Consider the following 12,088-nt stretch of genomic DNA (forward strand, 5'->3'; position numbering starts at 1 on the left):
CAAACTATCCATATAAAAAGACCGAGGTGTATTTAAAGAGAAAAATATAACTCGCCCCTCAGGCTGCCATGAGTCAAGGCCAGCGGTAAAGATGCATGCAGGAAACGCCTCAGTCTTATCCACCTCTGGCCAGAGATGAAGTCTAAAGTCTGCTCTCTCTCTGTTGAAAAGGTAACAAGTGTTAGAGAGGCGTAACGGACAGATTGACAGCTTAGGAGCATCCAAGGGCTGTGGGACGGGATCAGATGATCTAACACACGTGTCATCGGAATCCCCAGAAGAAAAAAAAGAGGCTGAATATTTTAAGAGGGACTGGCCAATAAGTTTCAAAAATTAAAGACATTAAATCACAGATCCCAAAAGCTCAGAAACTACTAAACAGAATAAATATCGCCCTGCCCCACTCAACACCTACTTAGGTAAGTCATATGCAAAAAGAATACAATTAGGGGCACCTGGGTGACTCAGTCGGCAAAGCACCTGCCTTTGGCTCAGACCATGATCTTGGGGTCCTGGGATCGAGCCCCATGTCAGGCTCCCTGGTCAGCAAGGAGTCTGCTTCTCCCTCTCCTTCTTGCTCTCTCTCAAATAAATAAATAAAATCTTTTAAAAAACATTATTTATTTATTTATTCATGAGAGACACACAGAGAGAAGCAGAGACACAGGCAGAGGGAGAAGCAGACTCCATGCAGGGAGCCTGACATGGGACTCGATCCCAGGACCCCGGGATCACTCCCTGAGCTGAAGGCAGATGCTCAACCAGTGAGCCACCCGGGGGTCCCCATAAATAAATTCTTTTTAAAAGTACATGAAATTAAAGCTACAGAGAAAATTTTTGTAGGGGGCTAAGGAAACAAAGAGATGCATCACATACAGGAGACCCACAGTAAGAGTCACCACAGACGTCTCATCTGAACATGTACAGGCCAGACGGCAATGGAGTGATATCTGCGGACAGGAAAAGACTGTCAACCCAGAATTTTATACCCAATGAAAGTATCACTTGAAAATGAAGGAGAAAGGAAGGATTTTTTAGCAAATGAATACTGGGGGGGGGTGGATTATGATGAGCAAGACACTCACTTTATTTTTTATTTTTTAAAAGATTTTATTTATTTATTCTGATAGACATAGAGAGAGAGAGAGAGAGAGAGAGAGAGAGGCAGAGACACAGGCAGAGGGAAAAGCAGTTTCCATGCCGGAAGCCCGATGCAGGACTTGATCCCAGGACTCCAGGATCATGCCCTGGACCAAAGGCAGGGGCCAAACCACTGAGCCACCTAGGGATCCCCGACACTCACTTTAAATATAAAGATAAAGGATGGAGGAAATGTATGAGGGAACAGTTAAAATACACTGGGGTGAATATATTAAACACAGACAAGGCAGACACTTAGCAAGGTGTGCATACTGATGGTGGGCTCAGTCCCCGAATCTGGAATGTGTGTGCATCTAAGCACATCTAATCAGCAAACTGTCTAACAACAGACAATTAAAATATAAGAAACAGGGGGATCCCTGGGTGGCTCAGTGGTTTGGCGCCTGCCTTTGGCCCAGGGTGGGATCCTGGGGTCCTGGGATCGAATCCCACGTCAGGCTCCTGGCATGGAGCCTGCTTCTCCCTCTGCCTGTGTCTCTGCCTCTCTCTCTATGTCTCTCATGAATAAATAAATAAATCTTTAAAAAAATAAATAAAAATAAAATATAAGAAACAGGGACATCTGGGTGGCTCAGTTCCATCTCAGTGTGATGGAACACGCCATCATATAACAGAATATGCCTCCTTTTCAAGTTAACATGGAACATCCCCCAAGAGAGACCATATTCTTTTGTCATATTCACCAAGACAGGGTGTGAAATGAACCATCATAAATTTAAGAGAATTCAAGCCGCCCAAATTAATGTTTTCTGACCATGACAAAATGGAACTATATATCATTGGCAAAGAGGCATGTGGGGAAACAAATTTCTGGATGTTTGGACGTCAAGCCACCAACTTCTCTTAAGAATCCAGATCAGAGGGGGCGCCTGGGGGGCTCAGCGGTTGAGCATCCGCCTTTGGCTCAGGGCGTGACCCTGGGGTCCCGGGATCAAGTCCTGCATCAGGCTCCCTGCATGGAGCCTGCTTCTCCCTCTGCCATGTCTCCCTCTGTCTCTGTGTCTCTCATGAATAAATAAAATCTTTTTTTTTTTTTTAATTTTTTAAAATTTATTTATGATAGGCACACAGTGAGAGAGAGAGAGGCAGAGACACACACAGGCAGAGAGAGAAGCAGGCTCCATGCACCGGGAGCCCGATGCGGGATCCGATCCCGGGTCTCCAGGATCGTGCCCTGGGCCAAAGGCAGGCGCCAAACCGCTGTGCCACCCAGGGATCCCATGAATAAATAAAATCTTAAAAAAAAATAAAAAAGAATCCAGATCAGAGAGGAACACGTGAAATGTGAGAAAATACTTCTAATTCAACGAAACTGAAAACACAACACATCAGAATGTATGAGCTGCAGCTAAAACGGCACTTAGGTGAAAAAATTACAGCGTCAAAGGCGTATGTTATAGATTGTATGAATGCGCTTGGTGCCATTACGCTGTGTGCCTGAAAATGGTTCAAATGATAGAGTTTACGTTACGTGCACAGTATTACACATATTTTACGTTACATGCATAAATTGAAGAAAAAAACACAAGAGGGAGAAAAGTAACCCAACCATGGGAGTTGACACCATCGCCCTTGCCATACGCTATTGGTTAGAGCAAGTGGCAGGTGCTGCCGTCACTTGGGGGATGGCGTGATCCCTTGACCACAGTGCTCTTGTCTGCACGGGTTGGACTTTCCGCTCCGGACCCGTTCCCCGACTGGGCCGCACGCTATCTTGCCATTGGGTTGCCAGGTGATTCCATCCTCTGCAACCGTGTGGCTCCACCGTTGCCCCCCATGCCGCCTTCTGAGGAATGAGACCTTTCACGACCACCAGAAGCCTCTTTCGTGTCTGCCTGGGTTTGCTCGGGCCAACCACTTTCCTTCCTTGGGTCTTAATTTCCCCATCTGTGAAATGGGTCCAGTGACGTTTTTCTTTGCAGCTTTGTTGCGAGAGACGGTGCGATGTCAGATGCCTCCTAGCTAGGGCTCTGGGCATGAGACACTTATTTGTTGATTCATCAGACTTTTATTAAGCACCTGCTGTATGCTAGGTCCTGTACTGAGCCCTGGGGAACATAACAAGACCAAGGCAGACCCCAATCCTGCCATCGGGCAGCTCACAGTATGCCGGGGTGGGGGGTGAACATTAGATTATTTTATATATATAAAAATATTTATATATATATGAATAAATATATTTTTTGAATAAAGACCAGCATTGTCACCAGGTCTCCAGAGACTGTAACCGCTTTAGTCAGCCCTCTGCTAACATCTCCCACCTCCACTCCCCCAAGGCTACCCCTGTGTGTGGAAAGAAAGTGAGAATAATTTGCGGGTGAGAAGCTGGAGGAAGAGGGTTCCAGGTAGAGGACAGGGCCTATTCAAAGGTCCTGGGGCAAGACCTGCCTGGAGTGTTGGAGGAACAACGAAGAGGCCGTGTGGCTGGAACAGAGTGAGTGAGGTTGGGAGGGGATGGGAGTAGGTCCTGCAGGGTCTTGGGAGGCCTCGGGGAGGTTTGGGGCTCTTCCCCCCAGGAAGGTGGGAGTCCTGGAGGGCTGTGGGCAGAGGAGGGCCGCACCGACTCGGGTGCTCACGGGTGCCCTTTGGTGGACTGGGTTGGGGGGGGTCCAGGCAGGTCTTGGGGTCCGGAGGGACAGCCTCTGGGGGAGGGTGTCAGGTGGATTCTTGGCTCATTGGAGGCTTTGGTGGGGGGTGGACAGGCGGACAAGGGCAGGCCCCGGCCCCTGCTGGGCTGGCTGGCTGCCTGGGCTCCTCTCCGGATCCTGCCCCCGGCCCGTCCACGCGGCCCCCCGCCGGCGCGCCCCTGGCCCTGTCCGCGCCCCCCGGTGCTGAAGCTAAGCTGCCTGCGGCGAACCCGGGCTCGCTGGGGAGCGGGCGCTCGAGGCCTACCTACCCCCTGCTCCGGCGCCGTTGGCCTGAGCCGGCTTCTCTGCTGGGCGCCCCCCAACCTGCGGGGTCTGGACAGACCTCCACGGCTGGACGCACCTCCAAAGGCGGGCCGGGAGGTGCCAGGCTCCCTTCTCTGCAGGCCGGTACTGTACCTTTAAGGGTCACCTAAGGCTTCACTCAAGGCTCTAAAGACCCGCCCGAGTCCCGGCCGGGGATTGGCTGATGGCCTCATGAATATGTAGATAGTCCCCACCCCCGCCGCACTCTGATAGGCTCGGGACAGAGAGGGGGCGGGGAGAAGGCGGGGCCGGGGGCGGGGCGCCGTGCTGCACGCGCCCTCTGGGAGCTTTGGGCTTTCCGGTCTGGTGGGACCTGCCGGGGTGCACACAGCAGGTGCTCGATAGATGCTGCCGACGCCCGAACCCACTAGGAGTGATGTCTGAGGGTTCACTGCTCCGACTTGGGAGCAGGTTCTGTTTTGCCTCATCGGACTGCATTAAAATGACGCCGGCTGTCGCAACTTACGTGCATTAATTAATCTCCCTGATGAGAGCTCCGCAGTCCTGGACGGGGCATGCTGTCGCGAGTCCCATTTTACAGATGAGGAAACTGAGGTTTGGAGAGAGAAAGAGGCTGCCCCAGGGCGGGCCGACCGCGACTCTACCCAGCAGGTCCTGAGAACTCAGAGGTGAGCATGCAGTCCGCATCCTGGGGCGGGGGGGCGGGGGGGGGCGGGCGCCCCACCTTACCCTCGGTTTGACCACCACGCACCCCGCTGGCGTCCCCTGCTCCGCCACTGGGGCCCGGTTGACCCCTTCCCCTCCACCGCGGTCAGTGCTGTCCCCTCTGCTCAGGAGTTACGTGTGCCTGCGTCCCAGCCGAGCATCTCAGCATCCGGAGTGGGAAGGAGAGCCAAGGCCTGGCAGCCGCGCAGGGGACGGGGCTGACCCCACCGGCCTTAAGGCACGGGCTGAGACATTTGGACAGGGTATTCCTTTAGTGTCCCCGCAGAGAACCCACAGTTCCCCTTGCCACCTCCCGCAGCCTCCAGAGCAGTGCGTGGCACACAGCGGGTGCTCAATAAATGCTCGCGGCCTTTCAAAATGGTGACGCCAATACTGGTCTCTGCTGCCCCCTGCTGGTGTCCTGGGAGGAAGTCTTTGGAAAGTTGGAAAAGGGATTGATTTATTTTGGCCGCTTGTGTAGCCCGCTCACTCCTTCGTGCTTTCTAAATATTTTAACGCGTTCGTTCCCACAAGAACCCTCAAAACGGGGTGCCCGGTGAGCCTACTCTGCAGAGAGGGGACACTGAGAGGTCTGAGCCGAGGGATAGGCCACCGTTCTGACAAGTGTCATGACTGCGATTCCAACCCTGGGCGCAAGGCCTCCAGACTTCAGGACTATGCTTTTAGGACGCTCAGCAAACAGCTGCTCCGAGCCAGGCCCCGGGAATAGGGAAGTAGATAAAACCCGCAGCCGGCGGCACCGGGCAGATTTAGGGAACCGAGCCCGAGCCCAGCGTGTCAGGCACGTCGTATGCGCACAGTAACCAGCCATTGGTTTTGGCGCATCCCGGCCCGGCTTCCCTTGCAATTCAGTTACCTGCATGACTGTGAGGATCAGTTGGTCCAGTTCTATCCTGGCGATCTGAACTGTGCCGAAGTTCTCTTCAAGATTGGGAGTCTTGACCTTAGTGGCCTAAACCGTTCATTGTCTGAGTTTCCGAGGCTCGGGAGCCTGAGGGTGCTCAGCTGGGTTCTCTCGTCTGCTTCCCGGCCTGCGGTGGGCTGCATTCAAGGGCATGGCCAGGGCGGGTTCATGGGGGAAAGACCCACTTCCAAACTTGTGTGGCTGCTGGCAGGACTCCGTCCCTCACTGACGGCTGGTCTTTGCCACGTGGGCCTCTCCACAGGGCGGTGGGGCAGTCATGGGAGATGCCGGCGCTCTTTCCAAAGTGCCTCCCATCCCTGCCTTTTCCATTCTTGCATCTTCACAAGATGTATTTAAGATGAATTCTTAATTTCCTAAGCAATGAATATACCCACCTTGTAAAGATTGCAGGTGAGGCTCCACTGTGCTTCCTCTAGACCCTCCGTTCCCCACTCCCCAAAGCCACCTCCTTCCCCATCCTGGTGAACACACCTCCAGCGTGTGTGATCATAACATCCTTGCGATCACACACGCGTCCCTGGACAGAATGCATGCTTTACGTACACACACGGTATTCCCTGCCGGTATTCCCTGCAACTCTCTCGTTTTCATCAGAGGACGTGGCCTGGAGAGGGTTGTATCCTCTGACAGCCACACGGACGAGGTGCGGGTGGTGATGTGTGACCTGGACACAGACCATAAAAGGCAGCATCCACTCTCTCCGTCCCTTCCCCGCTCCTCCTTTGGGTCACAGGGAAGCCGGCTGCCAGGTCATGAGCAGCCCCACGGAGAGACCGACGCAGTAAGGAGCTGAGGCCTCCCTCCCGCCAGCAGCCCTGCAAGGGCACCAGCATGACCGGCTCCTCTCGCCCCCGTCCAGCCTTCCTATGTGCTGGCCTCTGTGCTGACGGGAGAGACCCCTGCGCCAGGACCACCCAGCTAAGTCAGCTCCGGGATTCCTGACCGCAGGAACCATCAGAAAATAAATGCGTGTTGCTTTGAGCTCCTACACTGCCGGGAGGGGGTGTGGCTGTTAGGCAGTGATCGCTAACTGATACACCCTGGACCTCACTGAGCCCCTCCCACTGGGTGGACCCCGACATCACAGCAGGCCTCGGTGTCTCAAGCACACGCCCGAACTGCTGTATTGTGAGGATGCACGTTTCAAACGTTTGGCAACTTTGAGTTAAGGTTAAAAGCTTCTGTTGGGGTCTTAGTTATGGTTAAAAGCTTCTGTTGGAGTCTTTTTTTTTTTTTAATTTATTTATGATAGGCACACAGTGAGAGAGAGAGAGAGGCAGAGACACAGGCAGAGGGAGAAGCAGGCTCCATGCACCGGGAGCCCGACATGGGATTCGATCCCGGGTCTCCAGGATCGCGCCCTGGGCCAAAGGCAGGCGCTAAACCGCTGCGCCACCCAGGGATCCCCATGTTGGAGTCTTATAAATAATTCAAATGACAATCTAATACATTTGCATTTTAGCCACTACGGCACTGGGCACTGGCACGGTGGTTAAGAGGCCAGCCAGAGGGCCGGGATCGCCTTCCTGCTGGGCTGCCTCAGGCAGGCACTTGCTGTCTCTGGGCCTCAGTTTACTCACTCCTAGAATGGGGCTGTCATCAGGACATACCTCACAGGGTGGTGGCAGGTTACGTGAGTGACATCGTACAGACGCTCGGCCCAGGGCTGTCCGTGGGAACGCTGTGCGGCGATGGACATAGAGCTGCTGAGCCCCTGAAACGCAGCTTGGGTTGGCCAAGGAAGTGAATTTATAATTTCGGCAAATCGGTTTAACTTTTAAATAGCCGTGCGTGATGAGCGGCGGCTACTGTCGTGTGTGACTCAGGCTTGAAACAATGCTTGGCAAATAGTAAGTGCTTAATCAATGCTTGGTGGAACTACTGTCCGGCCACGTTATCATCCAGAGCATGGAGTTACTTCCCAGCAGCAGGATGCCCCCCCCGCCCCCGTTTCCTTCTCATTCGCCAGTCGGATCCCTGCTCAAAGCCCTGGGAGGACAGCCCGGGTGGCTCAGTGGTTTAGTGTCACCTTCAGTCCAGGGCCTGATCCTGGAGACCTGAGATCGAGTCCCGCGTCGGGCTCCCTGCGTGGAGCCTGCTTCTCCCTCTGCCTGTGTCTCTGCCTCTGCCTCTCTCTCTCTGTGTCTCTCATGAATAAATAAATAAAAATCTTAAAAAAAAAAAAAAAGCCCTGCTGGGGCGCCTCACTGCCCTCGAGATAATAGCCCAGATTTGTTCGTGTCGCTGTGGTTACAACTCTTAGCACACTCTGCAGTTACTCTTTCTTGCCGGGATGGGCACTTCTGGGTTTTTTGGGGTTTTGTTTGCCATCTTCCCCCTTGACCGGCGCCGTGGGAGCGCGGGGACAAGGCCCGGCACCTGGTAGCTGCTGAATCACGAGGGGCCCGTGTAGCTGAGGCCCCGCCACCTCCGCAGCTGCTTCTGCCGCCAGAGCTGCGTCTGAGCCGACCGTGCAACCTCCACAACATCTCAGCCTCTGAGCCTTTGCCCAGGCTGTTCCTTCCACCCACAAAGCCCTGCCAGGCAGACTCAGCTTCCCAGCCTCCTCCCTAACTGGCCCTGCCCTGTCTGACGTGCTGGAGCAAGGCGCTTGCCGTCTCTGGGCCTCAGTTTCCTGAACCAGAAAATGGGATGAGTCATTGATAAGATGGAAAGACGTGGCTAGTGGCAAGTGGCTGGCGGGGTGTTAAGTGGCTCACTGATGAGGGGTCAGTATGAGTGTGGCTGTGGCCGTCCCCACTATTTGCACCCCTGCCCAGCCAGACCCTGCCCCGAGCTGGTGTCTCTAACCCCAGGTCTCAATTATTTATTTTATTTTTTTTAGGGACTTCTAGGCCTCCCAGGAGCACGGCAAGGAGCAGCATGCAGTTTCGTTTTGGTTCTCCTTCAGCCACAGCCCTGTCACCTCCCCAGGGTCACCTCCTCTGGGCCTCACCTCTTTGAGACGCTGCTGAGTCCTCAGCTGTTTCAGGTCTGACGGCGCATCTCTGTCTTCGGTCACCAGGTGGGTGCCCCTCCAAGAGCTCACAGCACCCCGCCCGGCGGCCCCGCGGCCCCACTCCCCGCACCCAGGAACCCAGGCAGGTGTTCACACACACACACCCGAATATCTAGAGTGGCACCGCGTGCAACGGCCGAAAGGAGGTGACACCCAAAGTGTCCGCAGACGGATGAACGAATGCACAAAACGTGGTCCGTGCTCCCAAGTGCACGTCCCTCAGCCACGGACAGGAGTGAGGCGCCCACACGTCACCCCGGGGTCGGACCCCGAGCCCCCGACGCTCAGGGAGGGAACCAGACACAGGAGGCCCCGTGGGGTGTGAGTCCACGTGTGTGACACATGCAGGACAGGCTCATCCACGGACAGGGAGGGGGCTCGAGGGGGACAAGGGGTGAGTGTTCATGGGGACGGGGCTGCTTTCGTGGGTAAGAATGTCCTGGAATTAGGCACAACCTTGTGAACCTACCTAATGCCACTGGATCGTACACTTTAAAGTGGCAAAAATGGAGAATTTTACGTTACGTGAATTTGACCTCGATTTAGAGGAGACGCACGTTGGAGCCCCCCAGTCACGGCGGCCAGCACGGGGGTGGGCGCACGGCCGGCGTCTGCATTGTGGACGCGTGTGGCTGCACCGGCACAGCCACCTGCTCTTCTGCAGAAGAAACGGTCCCATCTGGGCAACTTCCGCACGCGTCAGCCAGAAGCCCGGTCACGGGGATGTTCTGCGACGCTGGGCCTTTCATCGACGAGAGAGGGCAAATAAGAGAGGACCCAGTCCTTTAGCAAGTAAAACTTTTATTAAATAAACTTTCAGTTTCTCCAGACCAAAGAGAGGCGTTTGGACATTAAGATGATGCTCGCAGCTTCTCACCTGAACACGCCACAGTGACAAGGACCTCTCCAGCCAGAAATCCAAACCACGCCAACCCAAAGTTCCCTCGAAGTCCCTTTCTTGTCTTCCTTTTCTGTGTGTGTTTGTGTGTATGTGTAGAGGTGTGTGTGTGTGTGTGTGTGTGTGTGGCGGTTTGTCTCCAAAAGTCGGTTTGCAAGTTGAAACTTCATGAAATTACTCGTAGCAGAAATAAAGTACATCGTACAAATCACGTAGGTCTTCGATGTGGAGTATAAAAATGGTATTTACAGCCAGTAAACATGGACCAGAAGGACACACGCCACTGCACGCCAGCACGCACTCCCAAGCAGGCCCGGCGGGGGCTTGGCAGGTGCCGGGGACGCGGATGAGGCCCCCTCGGGGCCCCTGGGCACGTGCTTGCACACGCAGACGCACGGGACACAGGCACGCTAGAGTGTCTCGGAACAATTATCAAACTCTGGAATATCGAAACAAGTTGGTCATAAGATTTTTTTTTTCTTTTCCTTTTTTTTTTTTTTTTTGCTATGTGTTTTTTTTTTTTTTTTTTTCTGGGTCAGTCAACACATTTTGGTAGAAACAAAAGGGAATGCTGTTTTTTTTTTTTTTCTTTACAAATTTTTTTTTTCTTTTCTTGAGCTTATTAAGTTCTCTGGCGCCTCACTTGGCAAGAGGCCCCAATGACGTCCACGAACTTGACTCTGTGCTTCAAGGTGGGTTTTCACGGTTTGAGTAGCTATACAGAGATGCCCCGCAAGACCTCCCTCCCCGCCCCAACTAGGAAACAAAAATCCACTGTCGTCTGATTTTTTCCCCATTTTTTTTCTCTTTTCTTCTTTGTATCTGCTCAGAAAGACCAAAATTAAGAAAAAAAAAATCATTTGTAGAGGTATCTCTGGTAAAGGGGTGCTGTGCAGGTTGGGCTCGTCCAACGCGCTTGGCAATCTTGGTCATGAGATCGTGAACTCCAGGCTGGTGATCCGAAGGCAGGGAGGGTGGCTGCCTGCCCTTGGGAGGGGGCACGAGGGGTTGGGGGGCGCTCCCCCGACCCTGTCTGCCCCTGACGGAAAGCTAAGGGCTATTGGTCACATGAGTAAGGCTATGATGGGGGGGAGGCCGGGGCGGGGTCTCTCTTGTGCCTACATCGTCGGGGAAGGCAGGGCCCTGGGGCGCGGGAGGGGTTGGGGGTTCCGGGAGCTGCTGCTAAGACCAGGGACACTTGAGCTGGCTGAGCCGGGAGGCCTGCGAGAACCGTCGACGGCAGGGGCCCAAAGTCCTGGAGGTATATCGCGTTGGCTGATGATTCCCAGTGCTTTTCGGTGCCCTGGTCTGACATGACAGCGGGAGATGGGGAGACACTGGGCTGCCCGGTCATCCTCAGCCCTTCTTATGTCCCTGCTGAGTGACCGGGCCAGGGTCACCTTCTCTTGGACGGAAGGAAGTCGGAAAAGTTTGGTCCCATGATCTACACTCAAAAAATATATATACTGTCTATAGCTCTATATATATATGCATATATATATATAGGAAACGTTGAGATTTCGTTTGGGGGAAGCCACCAAGGAGGGGGCGGTGAAACCCTCGGCCCCCGACTCAGGAGCCCGCCTCCCCCTCCAGCGCTGGGGTGGACCACGACACCCCCCTGCCCGTTCACATTAGGGGGTGGGGGGCAAGGGGAGGTGGGACAGGAGAGGGAGGGCTGGTGTCCAAACTCGGTTGTAATTTACGGGAAAGTCCGGGATCGGTTGGAAGCGGGAAGCCCTCCTGGGGTGGGGAGGCCCCCTCACCTGGCGGAGAAGGGAGGGGCGTTAGGGCGCAGTGATGGGGGGCACGCAGGCCTACGGCAGTGCCCCCAACCCGCCCCGCTGCCCTGGCCAGGCTGGGTTCTGGGAACCCGGGGGGCCCCTATCTTGTCAGAGAGAGAGAGTCCATTTTCAGATTCGGAGGCCAACAAACCGCCTTGGAGGGGACTTTGGGTCTCGGAGCCCATTTCCTCCTGCAAACCCAGGGTGGGGGTGTCGGGGGGTGTGGGGCAAGAGTTGGGGTTCTTCTCGTGTCCCCTCCCCCGCTCCCGGGCACTGAAGCTCCGCAGAGGCAGCCCTCCCCCAACCCCAACCCCGCTTCTGGTCATTCACAGCTGTGACCCCGAGCGCTGGAAACCGAGCCCAGCGCATAGTAGGTGCTCAGCAAGGATGTGCGGTCCCAGAGTGTTCAGGAGCATGGGGCGTCTCTTGGGTGCCTGATCCCGTGACTGAATACCCTCGGATCTGTGGGTGCTGGTTCGCCGGGGTCTGAAAAGCACGCGCAGCCCCTAACTGAGCACCTACTTCGCGCCAGACCCCAGGCGCGGCGCTTTGATGATGACGGCGCTCGCGGTGGAAAAAAAGAGAATCGAAACAAATGATCAAGAGCCTTCCAGGTGGCGGGTCCTGGGCTCGGCTGGGAAAACGCGGCATCCCCAAGCGGAT

The 12,088-nt window shown here is 54.7% G+C and overlaps 1 protein-coding gene and 1 long non-coding RNA gene across 16 annotated transcripts in view; one reads left to right on the forward strand and one right to left on the reverse strand.

Moving 5' to 3' along the window:
* Positions 1 to 4,364: 4,364 nt before the first annotated feature.
* LOC140611094 (uncharacterized) lies at positions 4,365 to 9,852 on the forward strand. Its single transcript, XR_012012437.1, has 2 exons — positions 4,365 to 4,741; positions 8,570 to 9,852. It is a non-coding gene; the product is annotated as an uncharacterized lncRNA (long non-coding RNA).
* The window catches only part of CELF5 (CUGBP Elav-like family member 5), a 48,502-nt gene continuing 45,941 nt past the window's right edge, over positions 9,528 to 12,088 (reverse strand). For 13 of the 15 annotated variants that reach the window (XM_072787885.1, XM_072787883.1, XM_072787884.1 and 10 more), the window contains one exon: positions 9,528 to 11,911. The gene's annotated coding sequence lies outside the window, so the exon portion shown is untranslated. The remainder of the gene's footprint in view (positions 11,912 to 12,088) is intronic. The other 2 variants (XM_072787882.1, XM_072787881.1) reach the window with 2 other exon arrangements.

Source organism: Canis lupus, chromosome 19, assembly GCF_048164855.1.
Source record: "Canis lupus baileyi chromosome 19, mCanLup2.hap1, whole genome shotgun sequence".
Lineage (NCBI taxonomy): Eukaryota > Metazoa > Chordata > Mammalia > Carnivora > Canidae > Canis > Canis lupus.